We start from the raw sequence: 21,702 nt of genomic DNA, 5'->3' as shown, positions 1-21,702 counted from the left end.
CAGCGCTGTGTCGGCGCTGTGTGTGTGTGCTGTGTGTGTGCTGCCTGGGTGCTGTGTGGGCGCTGTGTGGGTGCTGTGTCAGCGCTGTGTCGGCGCTGTGTGTGCGCTGTGTGGGCGCTGTGTGTGTGCTGTGTGGGCGCTGTGTGGGCGCTGTGTGTGTGCAGTGTGGGCGCTGTGTGGGCGCTGTGTGTGTGTGCTGTGTGTGCGCTGTGTGTGCGCTGTGTGTGTGCTGTGTGTGTGCTGCCTGGGCGCTGTGTGGGCGCTGTGTGGGCGCTGTTTGTGTGCTTTGTGGGCGCTGTGTGTGCGCTGTGTGTGCGCTGTGTGTGCGCTGTGTGGGCGCTGTGTGGGCGCTGTGTGTGTGTGCTGTGTGGGCGCTGTGTGGGCGCTGTGTGTGTGCTGTGTGTGTGCGCTGTGTGGGTGCTGTGTGTGTGTGCTGTGTGGGCGCTGTGTGGGCGCTGTGTGTGTGTGCTGTGTGTGTGCTGTGTGGGCGCTGTGTGGGCGCTGTGTGTGTGCAGTGTGGGCGCTGTGTGGGCGCTGTGTGTGTGCTGTGTTTGCGCTGTGTGTGCGCTGTGTGTGCGCTGTGTGTGTGCTGCCTGGGCGCTGTGTGGGCGCTGTGTGTGTGCTTTGTGGGCGCTGTGTGTGTGCTGTGTGTGCGCTGTGTGTACGCTGTGTGTGCGCTGTGTGGGCACTGTGTGGGCGCTGTGTGTGTGTGCTGTGTGGGCGCTGTGTGGGCGCTGTGTGTGTGCTGTGTGTGTGCGCTGTGTGGGTGCTCTGTGTGTGTGCTGTGTGGGCGCTGTGTGGGCGCCGTGTGGGCGCTGTGTGTGTGTGCTGTGTGGGTGCTGCGTGTGTGCTGTGTGTGTGTGCTGTGTGTGTGCGCTGTGTGGGCGCTGCGTGTGTGTGCTGTGTGGGCGCCGTGTGGGCGCTGCGTGTGTGCTGTGTGGGTGCTGCGTGTGTGCGCTGTGTGGGCGCTGTGTGGGCGCTGTGTGTGTGCTGTGTGGGCGCCGTGTGGGCGCTGTGTATGTGCGCTGTGTGGGCGCTGTGTGGGCGCTGTGTGTGTGCTGTGTGGGCGCTGTGTGTGTGCTGCCTGGGCGCTGTGTGGGCGCTGTGTGTGTGCTGTGTGGGCGCTGTGTGGGCGCTGTGTGGGCGCTGTGTGTGTGCTGCTTGGGTGCTGTGTGGGCGCTGTGTGTGTGCTGTGTGGGCGCTGTGTGGGCGCTGTGTGTGCGCTGTGTGTGCGCTGTGTGGGTGCTGTGTGTGTGTGCTGTGTGTGTGCTGCCTGGGTGCTGTGTGGGCGCTGTGTGGGTGCTGTGTCAGCGCTGTGTCGGCGCTGTGTGTGCGCTGTGTGGGCGCTGTGTGTGTGCTGTGTGGGCGCTGTGTGGGCGCTGTGTGTGTGCAGTGTGGGTGCTGTGTGGGCGCTGTGTGTGTGCTGTGTGTGCGCTGTGTGTGCGCTGTGTGTGCGCTGTGTGTGCGCTGTGTGTGTGCTGTGTGTGTGCTGCCTGGGCGCTGTGTGGGCGCTGTGTGTGTGCTGTGTGGGCGCTGTGTGTGCGCTGTGTGTGCGCTGTGTGTGCGCTGTGTGGGCGCTGTGTGGGCGCTGTGTGTGTGTGCTGTGTGGGCGCTGTGTGGGCGCTGTGTGGGCGCTGTGTGTGTGCTATGTGCGCTGTGTGGGCGCTGTGTGTGTGCGCTGTGTGGGCGCTGTGTGGGCGCCGTGTGGGCGCTGTGTGTGTGTGCTTTGTGGGTGCTGTGTGGGCGCTGCATGTGGGCTGTGTGTGTGTGCGCTGCGTGTGTGTGCTGTGTGGGCGCCGTGTGGGCGCTGCGTGTGTGCTGTGTGTGTGCGCTGTGTGGGTGCTGTGTGGGTGCTGTGTATGTGTGCTGTGTGGGCGCCGTGTGGGCGCTGTGTGTGTATGTGCTGTGTGTGTGTGCGCTGTGTGTGTGCGCTGTGTGTGTGCGCTGTGTGTGTGTGTGCTGTGTGTGTGTGCTGTGTGTGTGTGTGCGCTGTGTGTGTGTGTGTGCTGTGTGCGCTGTGTGTGTGTGTGCGCTATGTGTGTGTGTGCTGTGTGTGTGTGCGCTATGTGTGTGTGTGCTGTGTGTGTGTGCTGTGTGTGTGTGTGCGCTGTGTGTGTGTGTGCTGTGTGCGCTGTGTGTGTGTGTGCGCTGTGTGTGTGTGCGCTGTGTGTGTGTGTGCTGTGTGGGCACTGTGACTGTCGTGTAGGTGTGGGCGCGGATCAAGTGTTTTGGGTAATGATAATAAAAATGGTTTAGTTTTTAGAAGGGTTTGCCCTCCTATCCCTGACGCACGTATACGTGGAGTTTGCTTGTTCTCCCCGTGGTCATGTGGATTTTTTCCGGGTCCTTTGGTATTTCCCTCCACGTTTAGAAACAACACGCGTTCAGAGTATTTGGCTGCTATAAATTTCCACGTGATGAGCCACTTCGTTGAGCTATCATTTGTGGCTAGGTCACTTCTTAAAAAGGGCTATATAGCTCAAAATGTGCCTTACCTGACGAAATAAAAATAGTTTAGTTTAGTCAGGCGGAGGCGTCTCGGAGCCATTAACACGTGATGCGAGACTTAAATCGCGTCTCGCCTGAAACATCGGAAGGGTTGCCCCCAGGAGTACTTGTCCCCTTGGGAAGAAGGTGAGTCGCTTGCAATCGGGCACGAGTCTGGCGGTAGGGGGCGGTGATTGCTGCTACGCGTGCGTCATCCCAATTGAGTAGCTGAAGAATCGTGACGGTATTGTGTGGTCCCTGCATGGGCACTCTGCGACTGCTTGTAGCCACCGTGTGAGTATGTTAGAAGTTATTGGAGTTGTTTATGGGCACTGGACCCAGCGTGACCGTCGTGTGTTCGTCGTGCTTGTGTTGTATGTATGGGTGTTAAACTTCTTTCGCGCTGTACGTAGTCAACCGTGCTCATTGGAGGTGCGGTTGTGTGGGCATCGTGGGTATTTATTCATACATCACATTTGTACACTGTACTATGCGGGTATCGTGTGCGTTCATCGCACGTGTGTGCTGCGTGGGTATTGCGTGCGTACATGTGTGTGCACCGTGTGGTCACCGCGCGGGCAGCGCGCAGGTGTGCGCGGTGAGCAGCACCCCGACACCGTGTGGGTATTGCGCGCGTGTACACTGTTGTTTGTACCGTGGCGTACTCTGCGTGGGCATCGCGTGGACACTGCGAGCCGTCGGGGTGGCGCGGCGCCAGCGAAGGCAGCGTGGACGCCGCTGCGTTTGTGCGCGAACTGATGACGAAGCGTTTGCGCCCGAGCGATCTGGTTTTTTCCAGATTTCATTTTTTCTCCCCACCCCCCCCCCCCTTTTGTCTGAGAGAATGCTTTGCTGGCATAAAACAAAAAAAAGGTGCGATGCAGGAATGCGGGAAGGTTACCGCGAGCGAAGGAGCGAGCACCGCGAGAGGCTGGCGCTGCGCTAAAGTGGAGCGGGCGCGGAGAGCGCAAACTGAGAAATGCACAAACCCCTTGCGCTCGCACAAAAACCAACTCGGGACTTCCCGAGGGGGCGGGCGGATTCATGGCTCCCCGGGGCTCGCCGCCGCGTCCTCGCCAACGCGGTTGCGCTGTGCACAATGCTGCCTCCTAAGAAGTCCCCCCCCCCCACCCTCCCACCACTGCCGTGCTCAATGAGCATCTCTCCTGCTGGTGATCATGGGGCGCCGGCTCGTGTTGACAGGGGCCTGGTCACTCTCAATGGGCAAGCAACCGTCGACTTCCCACAGAGTGGTGAAATGATTTATTCACACCACAAGGGATGATGGGTCGAGGTGACTCCCAGTACGGTATTTAAACTCGCGGGCTCACAGGTTATGAGGCAAGTACACCGCTAATTTTTTTAATTAATTTTATTATTACGCCTGCACTTGTTTGCCCAGAAACCCCTCGCCTAGTCTCCAGGAACTGCTTCAGTCATCTCGTGCCAAGTGCTTGCAGTCGGACGCCACATTGCTGCCGTGCGTACGCCCAATCGTGTCGTTTGCAGTAAATCTTGTCAGTAGTGGGATGTTTTAGCAATACCACTTTACATTGTCTGGTCGAGTTTAGTTCTGGGAAGAAACTGGAGAATCTGGAGAAACGCCGCTGGAGTTGGGAATTCGAGCCCAGGCTCTGGTTTGGCTGTGAGACGCGAGCGTTGCGAGAGTGCTTGCCACCCTGCTGCAAGAGGAAGGGATTTAATCTTGCCACCTCGCGCAATAGTGGCACGAGTGCTGTGTCTGACTAAAGCGCATGGCATGGCGTATCTGTTCCCCTCCTCGCTGTTGTTTAGGATTCTGCCATGTCCACCGGCTTGCAGCTGGTCGGTATTAACTGTGCGGTGGCGCAGCGGTCGTGCGCTGAGCTATGAACCCTGGTGGCTGACCTGAGTTTGATTTCCAAGCACGGTTCACGTCAGTGGCAAGCCATTTCTGAACTTGTCCTCGGACGCTCTCTTCACCAAACCGCCCTGACCAGCGTGGTGAAGTATGGTCAAAACAAATGCACAAACTGACACCATGTTCGGAGATCCAGATGTGGCTTTTTTTGTCCAATTTTATTTTTGTGCTTCATTGCTTTTTTATTTATTTGTTTTGCTTTCGTCTTTTTGGTGAAGCCCGGTCACTCTTGCAAAGGACTCCTCCTGCTTTCTTGAGACTGACTCATCCTGGTCCCTTGAGTTCTCCTCTGGTTCCACAAAATAAACTTGAAACTGAGCAGTGGATAGAAAAAGGATTGTAGATTATTATTGCGTATATAATGTGGAAATCGGTTGGTGTGCAGGTGATGGATGGATTGTTGGATCGCAAGGCTATTTGGTTGTGAGAGGTGCTGGCTGCTTGTGGAGGCCTTAATCCAGCAGTGGATCAATCGTGGTTGATAACGACAATGATGACAATGATGATGATGGTGATTACAATGAATTCACACCACTGGCTCAGTGTCATGCACAGTTGTGAGCGCCACAGCAGTGCCTGTTTATGCAGGGGAACGCTTTGACGCATATGTGTGTGTGTTTAGTTTCATGTGCGCAACGAACCCGGCGACCAGAGTTCGATTATAACTAACAGGCAACATCGGTGATGATTATCTGAACCATTCCTGGGCCTTTTTGAGGTTGACTCTGCCTCAAATAAGTGCCTGTGTGTAAGCATCGCTGTACCGGCCTTCGTAGGTGCTCTCTAACAGCACTTTCCCCAGCAGTGTGTTAAGGCTGCCGGGGGGGGGGGGGGGTCGATCTTTGTCTTGGCTTCACGTGCCATGGTGGCATCGAGGTGCACACTGAGAAATCAACGCTTGTCAGCGACTTGCGGAGCCCCACGGCGGCCGATTTGGAGAGTGTCCTGAGCTTGCCCACGTGAGCGTCCTCCAGGCCCGACCTCTCGCGGGCCGACCTTGTTGACGTCCAGCACTGCAATTTTTAACTCGACTCTTTTTTATTTTACCAGGTAAGGCCCACTGAGCAATATCGTGCTCTTTCAGAAGCGACCTGGCGATCACAAACGAGAGCTCAACGAAGTGGCTCATTGCGTGGAAGTTTCTAGCAGCGCGATGTTGATTCTAAATGTGGATGGGAAAAAACTGGAGAACCCAGAGAAAAATCCACATGACCAGGGGCAGAGAGAGAGAGACATTCAAACTCCAAATATACAGCAGGCGTCAGGGTCGGGATCAAACCCACAACCTCTTTGTGTATACCAGGCGAGGTGGTTAACTTCTCGCCACCGTGATGCCCATGACGGCAGCGGCTGCACCGCTGTGCTGCCGCGCTCGTGGCAAGTGCGCTTCTCGCAATCCCCTCTCAGGCTTTGCAGCCAACGTCGCCGCGTGACGGAGTTCTCGCATTTTAGTAATTCAGGATTATCAGATCCGCGCACGTTACGTAAACGCACATGATGTGAAACGAAACGGATTTGCTGTACTGTGGAGGCAAAAAGAAAATCGTCAGCAGCTGCCCAGCCTTTTGACTGAAAAAGAATTGTGGTCAGCAACCTCTCTCTTTTAATTCCGAATTCAATTCAATTGATTGTCCTTAATTTGACCATGGTGAGCCTCTGCCTTATGCACACGATCATTTTCGGCGTGAGAGCTGGGGCAGGCAGTGGTTATGTAAAGACAGTCATTACTGCGGGATAATTATGCATCCAGACAGGGGGCACGGCGGTTAGAGCCATCGACTCGGACTCAGGAGTTGAAATATCGGCCGTGGTGTCAGCTCATCTCCATTATCTCTCTCCGGGATTGATAAACGTTGTACCACTTTGGGGGAAGTCGACCGTAGTTGTCCTGTGGAGAGATCGGCCTCTTGCCGTGAGAATGTAAAGTTTCCACCGCTGGTGTAGGCGCTTCGATTTGATTCACAGCATTATCAAAGCAGTATTAATTATTCCGGGCCAATGATTTTATTTCCGTTTTTCTTGTGGATAAATTCTGATTGTTGACGCTGGCAGGCATCGGTCTACGCTTGAAATCGGTTTCAACAGATCTCAAATGAAAGCTTCAGAACAGGGGTGGTAGCTTTGTAAACAACTTAGTTGTGGTCACTTTAATATAATCTGTTAAAGGTGAATTTCGTTTGCTTTCACAAGTCCTATGAAGGTGAACGTCCTTTGTTTGAATGTATCTCAGTGAGTCTGGAGGGGCCCCCTTCCTTCTTCACCCATCAACATCCAGACTCAAGACCTTCCTTCCCTCACTCTGCCTGCGTCCGGCTGTCAATGTCTACTAAGGAAACACGCTCATTGCATCCGTGCGTACAGCATCTTGAGAACCTGGGTGTACATTGAGGCTGCGTAGCTGTACTTTGTGTTCGTTGTTCTGATGTGTGGCGCATCTTGTAGGGGGCGAGGCGGTGGGTGGGGGTCACGTGTGTAGTGGTGCCTCTTGTAGGGGGGTCACGTGTGTAGTGGTGCATCTTGTAGGGGGCGAGGCGGTGGGTGGGGGTCACGTGTGTAGTGGTGCGTCTTGTAGGGGGGTCACGTGTGTAGTGGGGCCTCTTGTTGGGGGGGTCACGTGTGTAGTGGTGCATCTTGTAGGGGGGTCACGTGTGTAGTGGTGCATCTTGTAGGGAGCGAGGCGGTGGGTGGGGGTCACGTGTGACGTGGTGCCTCTTGTAGGGGGCGACGTGGTGCCTCTTGTAGGGGGCGAGGCGGTGGGTGGGGGTCACATGTGTAGTGGTGCATCTTGTAGGGAGCGAGGCGGTGGGTGGGGGTCACGTGTGACGTGGTGCCTCTTGTAGGGAGCGAGGCGGTGGGTGGGGGTCACGTGTGACGTGGTGCCTCTTGTAGGGGGCGAGGCGGTGGGTGGGGGTCACGTGTGTAGTGGTGCATCTTGTAGGGGGCGAGGCGGTGGGTGGGGGTCACGTGTGACGTGGTGCCTCTTGTAGGGGGCGAGGCGGTGGGTGGGGGTCACGTGTGACGTGGTGCCTCTTGTAGGGAGCGAGGCGGTGGGTGGGGGTCACGTGTGACGTGGTGCCTCTTGTAGGGGGCGAGGCGGTGGGTGGGGGTCACGTGTGACGTGGTGCCTCTTGTAGGGAGCGAGGCGGTGGGTGGGGGTCACGTGTGGCGTGGTGCCTCTTGTAGGGTGGGGGTCACGTGTGGCGGGGTGGCCAGGGATCTGATGGGGGCGAGGCGGTGGGTGGGGGTCACGTGTGGCGTGGTGCCTCTTGTAGGGAGCGAGGCGGTGGGTGGGGGTCACGTGTGGCGTGGTGCCTCTTGTAGGGGGCGAGGCGGTGGGTGGGGGTCACGTGTGGCGTGGTGCCTCTTGTAGGGGGCGAGGCAGTGGGTGGGGGTCACGTGTGTCGTGGTGCATCTTGTAGGGAGCGAGGCGGTGGGTGGGGGTCACGTGTGGCGTGGTGCCTCTTGTAGGGGGCGAGGCGGTGGGTGGGGGTCACGTGTGTCGTGGTGCATCTTGTAGGGAGCGAGGCGGTGGGTGGGGGTCACGTGTGTCGTGGGGCATCTTGTAGGGGGCGAGGCGGTGGGTGGGGGTCACGTGTGTCGTGGTGCATCTTGTAGGGGGCGAGGCGGTGGGTGGGGGTCACGTATGTAGTGGCTCTCTCTTTCCCGACGCGGGTTGTACAGTTTTTAGGGGTCGTTGATCGCAGTGTGTTTACGCTCGTGCTAAACCTTTGGACTTCATGAGTGGCGGGCGGCCTGGCATTTGGCAGGCGGGTGTCCACAAGAGCCGAGCGCCCCATTTGTTGAAGGAGATCCTCGGATCTACGCACCTCTTGAGCCCCGCAATGAAACCACGCGGCCCATTTTAATTTGCTCGCCACAACGGCAAGTGGCTCTCGATCTCGTGTGCGACTCATCTGGTTATTGCGCCAGCCGAATGGCTGCGTGTGCGTTTTTCACGTCGGTCTCTGCACCCTGAATTTTCTGGGTGATATTTTCCAGCCGTGATGGCACGCCTCTCACCCACAGCGCTTGGGATATAGGGTCGGTGGATAACGGGGAGACCTTTGTGAGTGTGCGAGACGCTCGTCTCTAGGGCAATAGAGGTGGTTGTTAGAAAGCAGTACAGAAAGTAGGATGATGGGTTCATATCTGTGTGTGTGTTTATTCTCATCAATCTCCTTGCTTGTGTGGGTTTTCTCCTGTCACACTGGTTTCCTCCCAAAAGGTGCATGAGAAGGAATTGGACAAACGACCCCGGTGACCCGAAGCTAAATTCCCGTTCACGGCAAACTCCAGTGACGATTATCTAAACCGGTCCTAGGCCTTCCCTAGGTTGACTCGGCCTCAACCGAGTACCTCGTGCAGTGTGTAAGCATTGCCACTAAGGGAGACAAAGGCGGCCGGGCGTGGTGCTGACCACCCACCCCCTCGTGTGCCATTGCCGGCCTTCATAGGCGCTACTGGCTAACAGCACTTGCTCCTCCAGTTCGTTAGAGGCAACACGGGGGGGCGGGTCGGCTCGATCCATCGTCCGTCCAGCCGGCGATCGAGTGATTGCTCTCGCCCAGGAGAATGTGGAATTTCAACGCTGGCTTGGCGCCACCAATGGAGATGGGGCACTGCCTCACATTCGTTGCAGCAGGGAGACGATTTGTTCTTGACTTTTATATTTTTGTCTCTTTCCACGCAATTTCTACAACATCCATGAACGTGATCTCGCCTGAGCCGCATGCTCAGAATCAGAATATTTTTACTGGAGGAATCCGATGAGCTACAAAGCTCTTTTTCACAGATGTCGCAGGAGGGGCGGTTTAGAATGTCAACAACAAACACGATAAGAGTGCAAAGTGCAGGGAAGGTCAACAAATCGCGGGCTCACGGGCCGCGTATGCACACCAGGCCGGCGTCAGTGCAACGTTCGTCACCCATCGGTCAAATTGATCGTTCTAACCGTCAGCTCGGGAATTTTGCCAAATTAAGTGGAGAATTTATTTTTGTTGGTTCGGCACAGCGGTGACCGGGCAGAGTGATGATCTCAGCAGTGGCGACTCGGCATACTGACCCCTACACTCGTGACCTCTGAACCACCCAGCTACCAAGCGAGGTTTGTTTTTTCATTATAGAAGTGCAGTTGATCGAGAACACACACATTCAATAATTAACATCATCGAGTCACTTTGGTAGCTTTTATGTTCCCGTATTAAAACGGTAAGATGACGTTTACCATTTCGAAAGTGACATGATGATGAGTGCAATATATTTATTGAGAATATTGACATCAACTGCACGATCTCAGAAGCAACCCGAGCGTGGCGGGATCGAGAAAACCCCTCTCGTCCGCCCTGTCCACGCAAAGACAAACTCATTACTGTCTAAGTGCCACCGTACAGTGGCCCACTCAAGCAAATGAGCTGCAAGCATCAGTCATGTGACGGCGCTGTTACTCGTCCATCGCGAGCCCAGCCGCTGTTCGAGAAAACAACCAAACCATGGCCAGAAAGCTGCCCTCGGATCGAGAATGGCACAGATGGGGCTCCTCGCAACGGCATTTGAGAAATAAGCGGCCCTGCAGAAAGAGGAGCTTCCTCCTTTCTTGCGGCTGCACATTCCGGTGCCTCCAGGCACTTTTCTTTCCCTCCGCTGCTTTTTTTACTTCGCTGCAAGAGCCCGAACTACAGCCAAATTGAGTTCAAATACCCATTTTGTGGTGCATTAATCACCTGACGGGGATGAGGCAAGCCGGGCCGTGCTGGGGACAAACGTATTCGATGCTGTGGATTTATGCCCGCGCCGGGCACGGCCTCACGGCCTCAAACCGAACGGCGCGGAGTTGCTGGCCCTGCACACCCACGGGGCGTGGCGCCGGGGGCAGGGGGGGGTATTTCACGCAAGCCCCGTCCCCTTATCTTCATCCCCTTCGCTTCGTCACGTTAGTTTTGACCCCTTAGTTTCCTTCTCTTCGCTTCATCCCCTTCACCTTTGCCGCCTTGCGACGCATCCACAAAAGCCGCAACGCTCGCGTTGCCCTCTCGTGGCCGCTCTGGGAAGTGGCTGCGACACAGTCCGCGTGCACCTGCGGGCCGTAGCCCCCCCGGCAGTGGCTACAATGGGCAGATTGTTGTCGGTGCCGCGTGAGAGCTGCGGGGGGGGGGGGGTGCCTGGAGTTCCACTCGGCTTGCCTCGTTCCCTGTCCTGATCACATAGCGGCCACCGCGACGGTTGAACGGGTGAACCCCTGCGCTGGGAGTTACACGACCCTGGAATGCACTACCGCACTAAAACACATGTTGTGAGGAAAGAACACTAACGCTGTGATATAATAATAGTTAAGCCCTTGAAATCCACGGCTTGCGTCACTGCGTAATCCCAGGACTGGCATCAGACGTGATCTCTTATGCACGCCGACCTACGTCACCATCGTTGGACGTGGTCAGTCCACTGCTGGATGGCGGAAGGCCTCTCCCAAGCCACCGCTGCCTCCCCTTCACGGTCCCACAATGTAAGCAATCCACTCGGCAGCTGCGCCCGTAAATCCATTTACCGACTTGTATAAAGTAACACCGACAATAGCGATCACTTTAGTGAACCAAGAAGTGCAAACCAAAACTAAGCTTGAGATGTGAAGCAGCAGCAGCAGCTGGCTAATGATGTTGGAGTAACGAGGCTCTCGCGCACTCTCGGCACAGATGACTGTTAGGCGCGTGCCGCTGTCAAGCGAGGGAGTCGTGCGCGTCACCCGAGTGGCCGCATCGTGTGCCGTGCCCTGGCTGCGTTCCGTTTGCCAAATGAGCCGGCCGCGCTCGCGTCCGCCGCTGCCATGTGCCCTGAGCAGATTACAAACAAATTCTGCTGGTGGGTGATGCGTTGGGCCGTTAGGTTCCTCCGAGGGTGCGGCGTGGCATGTTGGGGAGAAACCCGACGTGATGGGTGGAGGGAGGCCTGCTGGAGCTTTATCATCGTCCGGTTCGGCCATCAACCCGAACCGCGATATATCCCTGTGGTGGTTACATGCAGCGATACGCACAGAGAATCGCCGCGACGTTTTGAAGCCTTGTCCGGCGCAACGGCCGCAGCCTTCGTGTTGGACGAAAATGGCTCCTGTGGCTCGTGCGAGCGCTGCTGCTGCCCGATGGTCGGCGAGCGTGGAGGTGCCACCTTGAACATTTCCATCAACGACTGTCGGGCGGCCATCCACAAATGAACCACACGATACCTCGCTGATCTCGTCACGGAGCATGAACTATCGCGTGAACTCCGGTCATCCTCGCAGCAGCAGCGGCTTTTGTGGTTCGCCATCGAACAAAGACGGTCACCGCATCGCGCGCTTTCAGATGCGCTTCAGCGGCCGTCTGCAACGCTCGACATTCGGAAGCCACTGGAGCTGTGTACATTAAAATGGTCTAGATTTAAAACTAATTTCTTTATAACTGCTTCTTGTGTTTAGTTTGTTCTTCCACTGCACTTGAGAATAGCACGGTTGATTACATATAGTGCGAAGCCAACCATACATACTCCTCTCAGCTCAACCAAGCATGGAGCATCCGAGCCAGTGGGGGAGGGGAGGGGCGGGGGAAATTCCACATTCTTGTGGCTGGGAACCAGGCTTACCGTGCAACAATCACCTTTGATGGAAGGGGAAGGCGCAGCCCTGCAAGTGCTTGCTCGTGCCACCCAATGGTAAGGTTTGTCACATAAACAGAACATGCCGATTCGTTAATGAGTTCAGCACACTGGTGTGTTGGTAGAGCAAACCCACGACGTATAATTCCAGTACAACGTTTGGCCGGTGTAATTACAACCGTACTCATCAGGCGACAGCCAGAATTGTGGAGAAATCCTCCTATTTCGATCTCCTGTTTGTTACATGTCTGTTGACAGGCTGGGGGGGGACGTTCCTTCTCGGTGGATTTTCCAGGTGAAATATTTTAATAAATGAAATGGCATAACAGAGAGAAGCCCCCTCCACAAGAGGGTATTTTGGGCCACCCTTCTCGGGTTGGCCATGCATCTTGGGACAAGGTGGGGGGGGGCATGGAGGGAATACCCACACTCTACCCCCACGCTCCACCCCCACGCTCCACCCCCACGCTCCACCCCCACGCTCCACCCCCACGCTCCACCCCCACGCTCTACTCCCGCGCTCTTCCTCCACGCTCTACCCCCACGCTCCACCCCCGCGCTCCACCCCCGCGCTCCACCCCCGCGCTCTACCCCCGCGCTCTACCCCCACGCTCCACCCCCACGCTCTACCCTCACGCTCTACTCTCACGCTCTACCCCCACGCTCTACCCCCACGCTCTACCCCCACGCTCCACCGCCGCGCTCTCCCCCCACGCTCCACCCCCGCGCTCCACCCCCACGCTCCACCCCCACGCTCCACCCCCACGCTCCACCCCCGCGCTCCACCCCCGCGCTCCACCCCCGCGCTCCACCCCCGCGCTCCACTCCCACGCTCCACTCCCACGCTCTACCCCCACGCTCTACCCCCACGCTCCACCCCCGCGCTCCACCCCCGCGCTCCACCCCCACGCTCCACCCCCACGCTCTACTCCCACGCTCTACTCCCGCGCTCTTCCCCCGCGCTCTACCCCCGCGCTCTACCCCACCGCATGCGTCGTGGCAGCTGCATCTACTGTGGACATGGGGTGGGGGGTATGGGTGGGGGGCTGATGCAACTGGCAGAAAAAACAAATGCGTACGTCCTTGGTCGAGAGACTGCCAATACGGATTGTGTTGCGAATTGTATCGCACGTGAAGCGATGGAGCCCGCGTCGGTTTCTCCCAAACCGAGGGCGATTTTATCCCAACAGGACTCTTAACGGGGCCGAGTAAACGACGGCGTCGGCCGGCGAGTGAGGTGGGCGCCCCGTTTGCGCTCGCTAGATTATTGACTAGCCATTCCTACTAGCGTGGCGTGCGTTGCTTCACTTGACAATTATCCTCGTAAAATATACACAGGCCATGCGTGCGCTCGACACGAGTGCAGCGGTGGGGTCTAATAATAGCCCTCGGTGCTGTGACCCAACAATAGATTGAGGACCGGCTGGGCTGTGCAGGAGCAAGAGAGAGAGTGCGAGCGAGAGAAAAAAATATTCCTGCGAAATTTCCATCGTCCACGGAGACGATCCACCAGCCCCTTATCTCGCTGTGAGGGTCCCACAGAGCCTAGCAGCGTAACCGCAGTGAACGCAATTAACCAACAATAATGGCCATGTAGCAAAGGGGTCCTGGCTCAATGGCGGCACGGATTTGTCTACAGTTTCACCTTGTGACCTCTTACAAGGGCAGCGCCGTAATCATGGCCACTGTATTTTTCCAAAGACGCTCCGGTAGGCCGCGCGCGGTTAACGCATCATCGGCTTTTAAGGGCGCCCTGTTGTAAAACTATTAGCGGAGAACTGCCCTCTGCACCCCAGTAGTGTCAAGCAGCCTGTGCCGTTTTATCTGTTACCCCTTGATTATGTGGGTGAAGGTGTGAGCGCGCGGTGATTGACTGCCTTGCTGCGTGCGTGTGGGGAAGTGGGGAGTGGTGGCGTGCGCGGTGGTTATCGCGCTGCGCTACAAACACGACGGCCCCAGTTCGATGGCCAACACCAGTTGAGATTATCTGAACTTGTTCTTGGCCTCCCCTAAGTCGACTCCGCCTAAAACGAGTACCTGGTGCGATGTGTAAATGTTGCCAGTTGGGAGACAAAGGCGGTAGGGCATGGTGCTGGCCACACACACCCCCTCGTATGCCCTGGAAGGCCTTCATAGGTACTCGCTCATAGCACTTGCCCCAAAGATCTGTTCGGGCTATACAGGGGATCTTTGTCTTGTGTGGGGAAGTGGATCTGCCCCCTGTGCTCGCGTGAGTATTCACCCAGGTTCACGTCGGGTGGCACGGGGGGTGACACGAGTGGCGTGACGACACTTGTGCCACACTGCAAGATGAAGAGGGGGCCTGGATTTGATTGACTCGGGCCCTTGATGTTTGTACGTTCTTCCCTTGGTCTGCATTGGGCTTCCTCTGGGTTCTCGGGTTTCCTCCCATAGCTAGGGCAAATATGCAAATGTTGAAAGATTACCTGCAAATTACTGGATTGCGAGTGTGCATAGCACTATCGCTCCTTACTGCAGAACTATTCCTGAAAATTAGTCTTGAGGCTCATTGAGGCTGTTGTGGATAAGCAAGCGATCTAATCATAATAATCATTATGATAAATAATAAAATAACGAATACGTACATGCATCTTTATGTTGTAACACTTACCGAGCCATATTTTACGTGAGCTCTGGCTATGAAAACATTCATAGGTCTGTTTAATCAATCCCAGCCTGGGATTGAAGCCCCCATTAGGGTGACTTCTTATCTCCAACCACAACAGCGGGACACGGTGCCAAAGCACAAAGCCTTGGCTCGTTCCACCACACTGGCCAAGGCGCGTGCACGAGGGCCTTTGAAGAAACCGGATTCCCTGCACTCCTTCCAACCGACTCTTTCCTCCGCAGCGAAAACAGAGTTCGGTTCACGTTCGCCCCCTTTCTTCTTTGAAGGGCAGACGACAGGCAGAATAGTGCATCCCCTGCGATTGCCTGCTCGTGCCGCTGCTGGTGGAAGGGGCCTCCACTAGAGGGAGCCCTAGAGGGTATTGGGTCGACTCGTCCACGGTCCGCAGTTAATTATCGTGCCCCAACGCCGCAGTCGCACGTGTGTCCGGTTATCGGGCACGTGGTGATGATGAGGTGAGGTGGTTGCCCGGTGTGTAGCCCTGGTGAGGTCCTCCACGGTGCGTTACTCCCACAGGAGCCGACAGGCCAAGGGGATGCTCTGTGATCTCATCATGGAGAATAAACCATCACGCGAACTCCGGTCATCTTTGCAGTGGCTTTTTGTTGGCCGTAGAACTAAGACGGTCACCGCAACGCGCGCTTTCAGATGCGCTTCTGCGGCCGTCTGGAGATGCTCTTCCTTCTGATATTAGGAAGCCACTGGAGCTTTGCTCTTTTTAATCATCATCTAGATTGAAAACTCATTACTTTAGAACTGCTCGTGTTTAGATTGTTGTCCTTCCACCGCACCTCCAATTAGCACGTATGACTATGTACGGTGCAAAAGAAGTTCATCATACATGCGTACATGATCTGCGTCTCACTAGAAGTCACATGGGTGTCAGTGTCGATGGAGTGGCCCCACTGCCGCAGGTTGACCCTTGGAGCGGTCCACTCCCGTTCGGAGGGTGATGTCAGCAAGGCCAGGTCCACGGCAGTGAAGTGTTGAGCGGCTGTCGTCGACGAGCGTTGTGATGTCCCTGGTTCTCGTGGCGAGCTGCGTTCACCACATGTCCAAGTCGTGTGGCCGTCTGCGGGGTTTTTTTCCCACTTGTTTCGTTATGGCTCGGAAGCTTTGACTCTGCCACGTTGGGAAGAGGTGTGGGAGGAGTAACCCACTGTTTACCCTGCCACGCTTGACTTGCCGACGGCTAAACTGTGGTGAAATCCGTTTATGCCGCTTGGTAGAAAGTTGCACAACGGTTTAAACTGCCGTAGATTCGGCGACCCTTTGGATTGGAAACCGGTGATATTTTCATTTTAATATCAATGCAGCAATGGCCGCCATGAATCCCCCCCCCCCCACCCCATATGCTGAGTGCCACCACGTCGTACCGTGCATCACCGCGTGACCTAGCCCGGGCCTGCAAGCCCCAGCCCCATCATCGTCCATAAAACGAGTACCACTTTTGTGCGAAGTCAACATTGGTTGTCCTACAGTGGGTCTCGCAACTGTCATAGAAACGAGGAATTTCCGCCACGTTCTCGGGGCTGTAAACCTGGAGAGATGATCACCGACTCTATGCTTCCCTTGAGCAGGAGGAATCACTTGGACGTGATTTTAACCCTTTCCCGTTTTGAGACGTCTGCATGTTGCAGGGTGGGTGGCCCGTTCACCACTGAATCTTGGAACGCGCAAGCGGTTAGCGTTTATTTTATTTGGAGAGGCGTAGCGCCGTTGTTTTTAAAGACAATGTACTCACCACATAGAACTGTAGCGACACGACAGCACTCTGTGATAGCTGGCATCAAACTGTGCCAAACGCCCTCCTGCATGGCCCTTTACTTCCGATTGTGTTTGGATTCGATTGGATTCCGTTGGGATGACGTGAGCGTTCGTAATCGGATTAGAATCGGAAGAAAACTGACGACGCACACGTACGTACGTACGTCATTGGAACGGGGAAGGGGTTAAACTGGCGGTAGACAGAACCGTAATGTGCAGCCAAGTTGCACAACTCAAAAGCGGCGCTCGGTTTGTCCCGCGAGCCGCCTTTTGTGCCGCCGTAACGGACGGGGGGGGGGGTAGAGGGTGCGGGGGGGATGGGGCCGCCCGACTCTCTGCGGGCCCCCGAGGCCACTCCGGCACAGCCCAGGCCGCGCTTATTTACCGCGGCGCGTGCAGGAAATTGCGCGCTTGTTTTACTCGCCCGCTGGGGCAGTAAGATCTTGCATTTTATTTGCCCGAGACTAAAATTTCATTGCCCGAGAATTTTGACGAGCCGTGAAACAGGACGGTTGCGCGCGTGCTGACTGCATAATAATTTGTTGTTGTGGTGTTGTTTTAATTTGTGCGTGTTTGTGTACTCGATGACCTACAAATGTGTTTATTCGGGCGAAAGTTTATCTCCAGTCTTAATACTGGCGATGGAAACCGGGATTTGAACGAGCGGTACAGGAGACTTCTGCTTCTCCGAGTAATGTGGAGGACGCCTGCCCCGGGTTCCAGTTGCCTGCGCTAACTATCCGGGGCTTCACTTGGTTACCGGGGGTTTGGACCCCAGGTAAACCTGGATAACTGGCGTTTTCGCTCGTCTTACTCCAGTTTATCCCGGGGTGTTTACACCTGATTACTGGGAGAGCGACATGGCATGTGTGCGACGTCATCAGGAATGGGTGCTGTGTTAGTTGCGACTGGCGTGGGTGGAAGGCGACAGACAGCCTTGTCATGGCTGCACGCTGCACTCACACCGCTGCACTCCTCCTCCAGAGGGGATGGGGTGCAGCGGTGAGCACGGCTGCATGGCTTCATTGTGCATGCATACTGCTGCACAACCCCAGAGGTGGAGGGAGTGCAGCAGCGGGCAGAGCTGCACTGTGCCGCACACCTCCATGGGGCACGCCACCTCCTGCACACCACCTCCACAATGGGTTTGTTCTGCTGTAGTTAAGTTGAGGCATTCTTTGTCTATATTATTCGGGTCGAGGCGAGGTATTGCTTGGATAGGTGACCGCTGGACATCAGGTCGCTATAGGCTGCTGTGGAGCTACGTGCTCGGCAGCAGAGGGGAGAGCGACGGAATCCATCGCGTCACTGTACTTCTTTGTTCCCGCATCCCATGGCTCCCTTGCCTTCACCAACCCACGCTGACCGCTCGTCGTAATTCTTGGTCAAAAACATCCCACGCCCTGCATCGCATGGCGAGGCCCTCTCTCCGCAGTGGAGTGACTGAAGGGGCTGTACGCACGATTTTCTCTGGCCAGGTGGCACTGTGGTCACGAGTTCAAGGCCATTTTTGCCCCTGCTATGGGAATGAGGAATCTTCACCAGATGTTCCTTTAACAGCTGTGTTGCTCCTTTCCTTGCAGAACTCACTGGGTGGCTGTGACGGGAATCAAACCCTCGCGTCCTCGCAAAGTGGCTCAGCGGTGAAGGTGCGCAGTGCAACCCCAGGCTCTACCCCCCCCCCCCCGTCCTCACCATCTCGACCAAGCGGATCCACCTCTTCCAGGAGTCGAACCGAGTTTCTACGCTGTGGGGCTCGTGTGCCGCCTGTTAATACAGAGGTGAGCACGAATACATTCGCTTGAGTCGAGTTATTGTGATTTATCATCATCATTACGCTCGTTATCCACCAAAGCCTCGCAGAGTCTCAAGACGCTCTTTCAGGAGGCTCCTGCCAAGTTTTCTCAGCAGGGGCGGGGTCGCTGAGGAGCGTAAACGCCATTTGAGTAAATTGCCAACAGTTCTTCAGCTTTGGGATGTTTGGTCAATACCGGTTACATTCCATGGATTTTTTGTTGTTGTTTTTAATCTGTGGGAGGAAACCGGAGAACCTTGGAGTAAACCCACGCAGAACAGGCTGTAGAGAAAGTATGGATTCCACGCAGAAATGCACCCGAGTCTGGAATCAAACCTAGGTTCAACTCGGGCCCCTTGTTGCTGTGAGGACTACGCCGCCGACTCCCTGCCATGCTTGTTGAGTTTGCACGGTGGAGGCTTGCATGGCCGGTCATCATGTTTACACGCGGCAGTCTCACACAAAGACAAAGACCCCCCACCGTAACAAGTGCTGTTAGCGAGCACCGATGAAGGCCGGCACGGCACACGAGGGGGTGGGTTCCAAACACCACGCCCGACCGCCTTTGTCTCCCCAGTGGCAATGTTTTTACACATCGCAGCAGGTGATAATTTGAGGCTGAGTCGACCTAGGGGAGGCCTAAGACCAGTTCAGATAATTGTCACTGGCTGTGTTGGCCGTGAGCAGGAATCGATCTTTGGTCGCTGGGTTTGTAGCGCAGCGCGTTATAACAACTGCACTGCTACTCCCCACACACACACGTACGTGTACACACGCACACACCGTGCATTCGCCTTTTTCATATTTACCCCCCCCCCCCTAAGGTGGAAGTGAAGCTGGCAAATGAGCTCTATGCAGCGTTGTGCAAAATGCGCAAGAGCCCGCGGCTTACAGGGAGGAGGGGGTTTGGAGGAATCGATACTGCCCTCTGTGGATGTGTGGTGGTGGGATCCTCTGTGTGAACTACCAGCAGCGTCGAGCTATTCGCAGGCGGGGTTGGTGGGTCACGCAAAGATCACGGTGCATTACATTCCCAAACCCAGGGGCCACGAGGCAGCCAGGAAGTGGCGGTAAAGCAAGTGGGTTTGTGAATCTGTCGGGCAACCTTTGGGTGTTAATAATAAGAACAATCTCTTAAAATATATGATGGTTCATGGGAGGTGGCAGTGGTTTAGGAAGGCCTTTGTCCAGCTGTAGATTTGAACGTGGCTGTTGAGAGTGATGATCAGACACGATGGGGTTTCTCCAGGCATGCCCAGGTTTGCTCTCAAACACAAAACACTCGTGAAGGAGAAATTGGGCAAACGTTTAAAAAATTACCATCCTGCTGAAAATTGGTCTCCGTCGCTGGGTTGATTGCGCGCATTCCTCTGTCCATTGCATCACCTCTTCACCCCCCCTGCCCCCACAAGTCAATTAAATCCACGTATAGCAAACATTTCTCTTAAAAAGCGTGAGCCCCAGGTCTCCTCCAAAAGGAGATTCAGTGTCTCAATGGTCTTATCGCCCACTCGTGTGCTGGACATTACGTTGTTATGTATGTATGTTGAACTTCTTTTGCACCATACGCAGCCAACTGTGCATATTGGAAGGCGCTCAGGAGAAGCGAGCACCCATCTCCCTGCTCACGCGGGGGGGAGGGGGGGGCTCTGTCGTCTCGCCTCCATTGGCGGCCTGGTGCCAGCAGGCGCGCGCTTTCACAACAAAGTTATTTTAACAGCCGTTGTTCCCGTTCGGCTCCTAAAATATTTGTCTTGAAAATATTTTTCATATTTTGGAGCTGAAACATTTCAACATGCCAGTCCGTTAAACCTCTCCCGTGCAGGCATCCGACTTCTTGCGCACAAAGTTACTGTGCTGCCGGTACGACGGGGGTGTTTTTCTGTGTCCCGCCACGTGGAGTTGCGGTTGGTGGTTCACGCAGCGGTAGAGCTGTCGAGTGTCCTCTTGGGCGCATTCACTCCTTTTGACTGCCATTCCGTCGTTAATTTGGAGTCCGCTGGCCTCGCACAATGAGCAACCATTCGCAATTACCGCTGAGCTACATGACCGGGAATCAAACCGATGTTGCCGAGATGTCAGCGGCTGATGTGGTGGCACGGTGGTAACACTCGTGCCTCGTGGGGTAAGAAGAACCTAGGTTCGATGCCAGACTCGGGCTCCCTTTCTGTGTTGATTTTGTAATGTTTTCTCTCGCTGTTCTGCGTGGGTTTCCTCTGGGGTTTGTGGTTTCCGAGCAGAAACCATGCAACGGGTATGGGACAAGAAAAATTACCGGAAAATTAGTTTCAACACGTATGCTTTAGCGACCAATATTATTCATTGCTCGATGAAGCTGGATGTAATTGCCAGAGAAATATCCTACTGACATTGTAAATGTTATGGCTTTACTTTCCAACACACCGGTGGGCTGACGTGGTAACTAATTGTTTTGTTTACGTGACGAGCCTTACTAATTGGCTGCGTCGGGTTGTGTTGGGTTAACGACACATTTTTTTACATAAAAAACGTTTCTTTATTATGAATATCTGAAAAATACTCAATTGGGACTACATTCAGCAGCAGCATCGATCGCATCCTTCATATGAAAGCTTGTCAGGACCTTCCTGAAAATGAGTCTTGAGATACTTGCCGAGGCTTTAACCGGGCGAGCAAGGTGGCGAGCAAGGTGGTGGGAGCGGGCGACCGTGAGCACAGTACTCGTCCGTTTCTCCTCACCCACGACCGGCCGGGGCCGCTGAGCCTCGCCGCGAATTGATCGGACGCGTTTGCGCATCATCCTCGGCTGATGAACGACTCCTGAAGTTCATTGCAAATAAATCACTGGAACGCGTCGCGTCAATTCCACCCCGGGAGTGCGCTCGTTCGCTCGTTCGCTCGTTCGCCGCCGCCGTGGCTGCTGCCGCGGCCGCTGCGCCTCGCTCGGCGGAACGCGTCCTCGTTATTTATGTAATATCAATACGCTGACAAAAAGCCCCAAAATGACTTATACATTCCGGCCGCTATCTGCCCGCCGTTCTAAATAATGAACCAGCCCGCTGATTGAGCTGTGCGCGTGGCTTAATTTATTATTTTAAAAATCTATTTTGCCATAGCGGCGCACGGGCTTAGAGGTTTCATGGGAGCAATGGTCGGTGTTGCGGCGGCGGGCGGTTGTGGCGAGCTGGTGGCGATGCCCGCGTGGGGTTTAAGATCGGGCGGCTTGTGCGCGTGTCACGTGTTACCTAACCGCCGCTTGTTTACGTTGCTCGTGGAGCACGGCGCTCGCACGTTGGCCCTCTGAGCCAGTTTAGCACCAACGTAAGGCTGCCGACGTCAAAAATAAACACCTCGTCCAGGACCCCACTGTCAAACCTCCCGGTTTCAACCTTCCACGCCGCCAATGGTCGACCATCAACTGAAACGGGACCGGGGCATGGCCGATGCGGTCACCGCATGGCGCATCAAAGATTCGGGGAGTGCGGCCACCGATCCTAAACCATC

At 55.5% G+C, this 21,702-nt stretch overlaps 1 protein-coding gene across 6 annotated transcripts in view; it reads left to right on the top strand.

The window, feature by feature from the left end:
* The window catches only part of LOC133354557 (mucin-19-like), a 246,981-nt gene that overhangs the window by 52,465 nt on the left and 172,814 nt on the right, over positions 1-21,702 (top strand). For all 6 annotated transcript variants that reach the window (XM_061571483.1, XM_061571484.1, XM_061571489.1 and 3 more), the window contains exon 2: positions 18,008-18,205. The gene's annotated coding sequence lies outside the window, so the exon portion shown is untranslated. The remainder of the gene's footprint in view (positions 1-18,007; positions 18,206-21,702) is intronic.

This window comes from Lethenteron reissneri, chromosome 47 (assembly GCF_015708825.2).
Source record: "Lethenteron reissneri isolate LAM-NWPU_2019-01 chromosome 47, ASM1570882v1, whole genome shotgun sequence".
In the NCBI taxonomy this organism is placed as follows: Eukaryota; Metazoa; Chordata; class Hyperoartia; order Petromyzontiformes; family Petromyzontidae; genus Lethenteron; species Lethenteron reissneri.
Note: the sequence above shows the minus strand (reverse complement) of the source record. Positions and strands in the feature narration are given on the sequence as shown.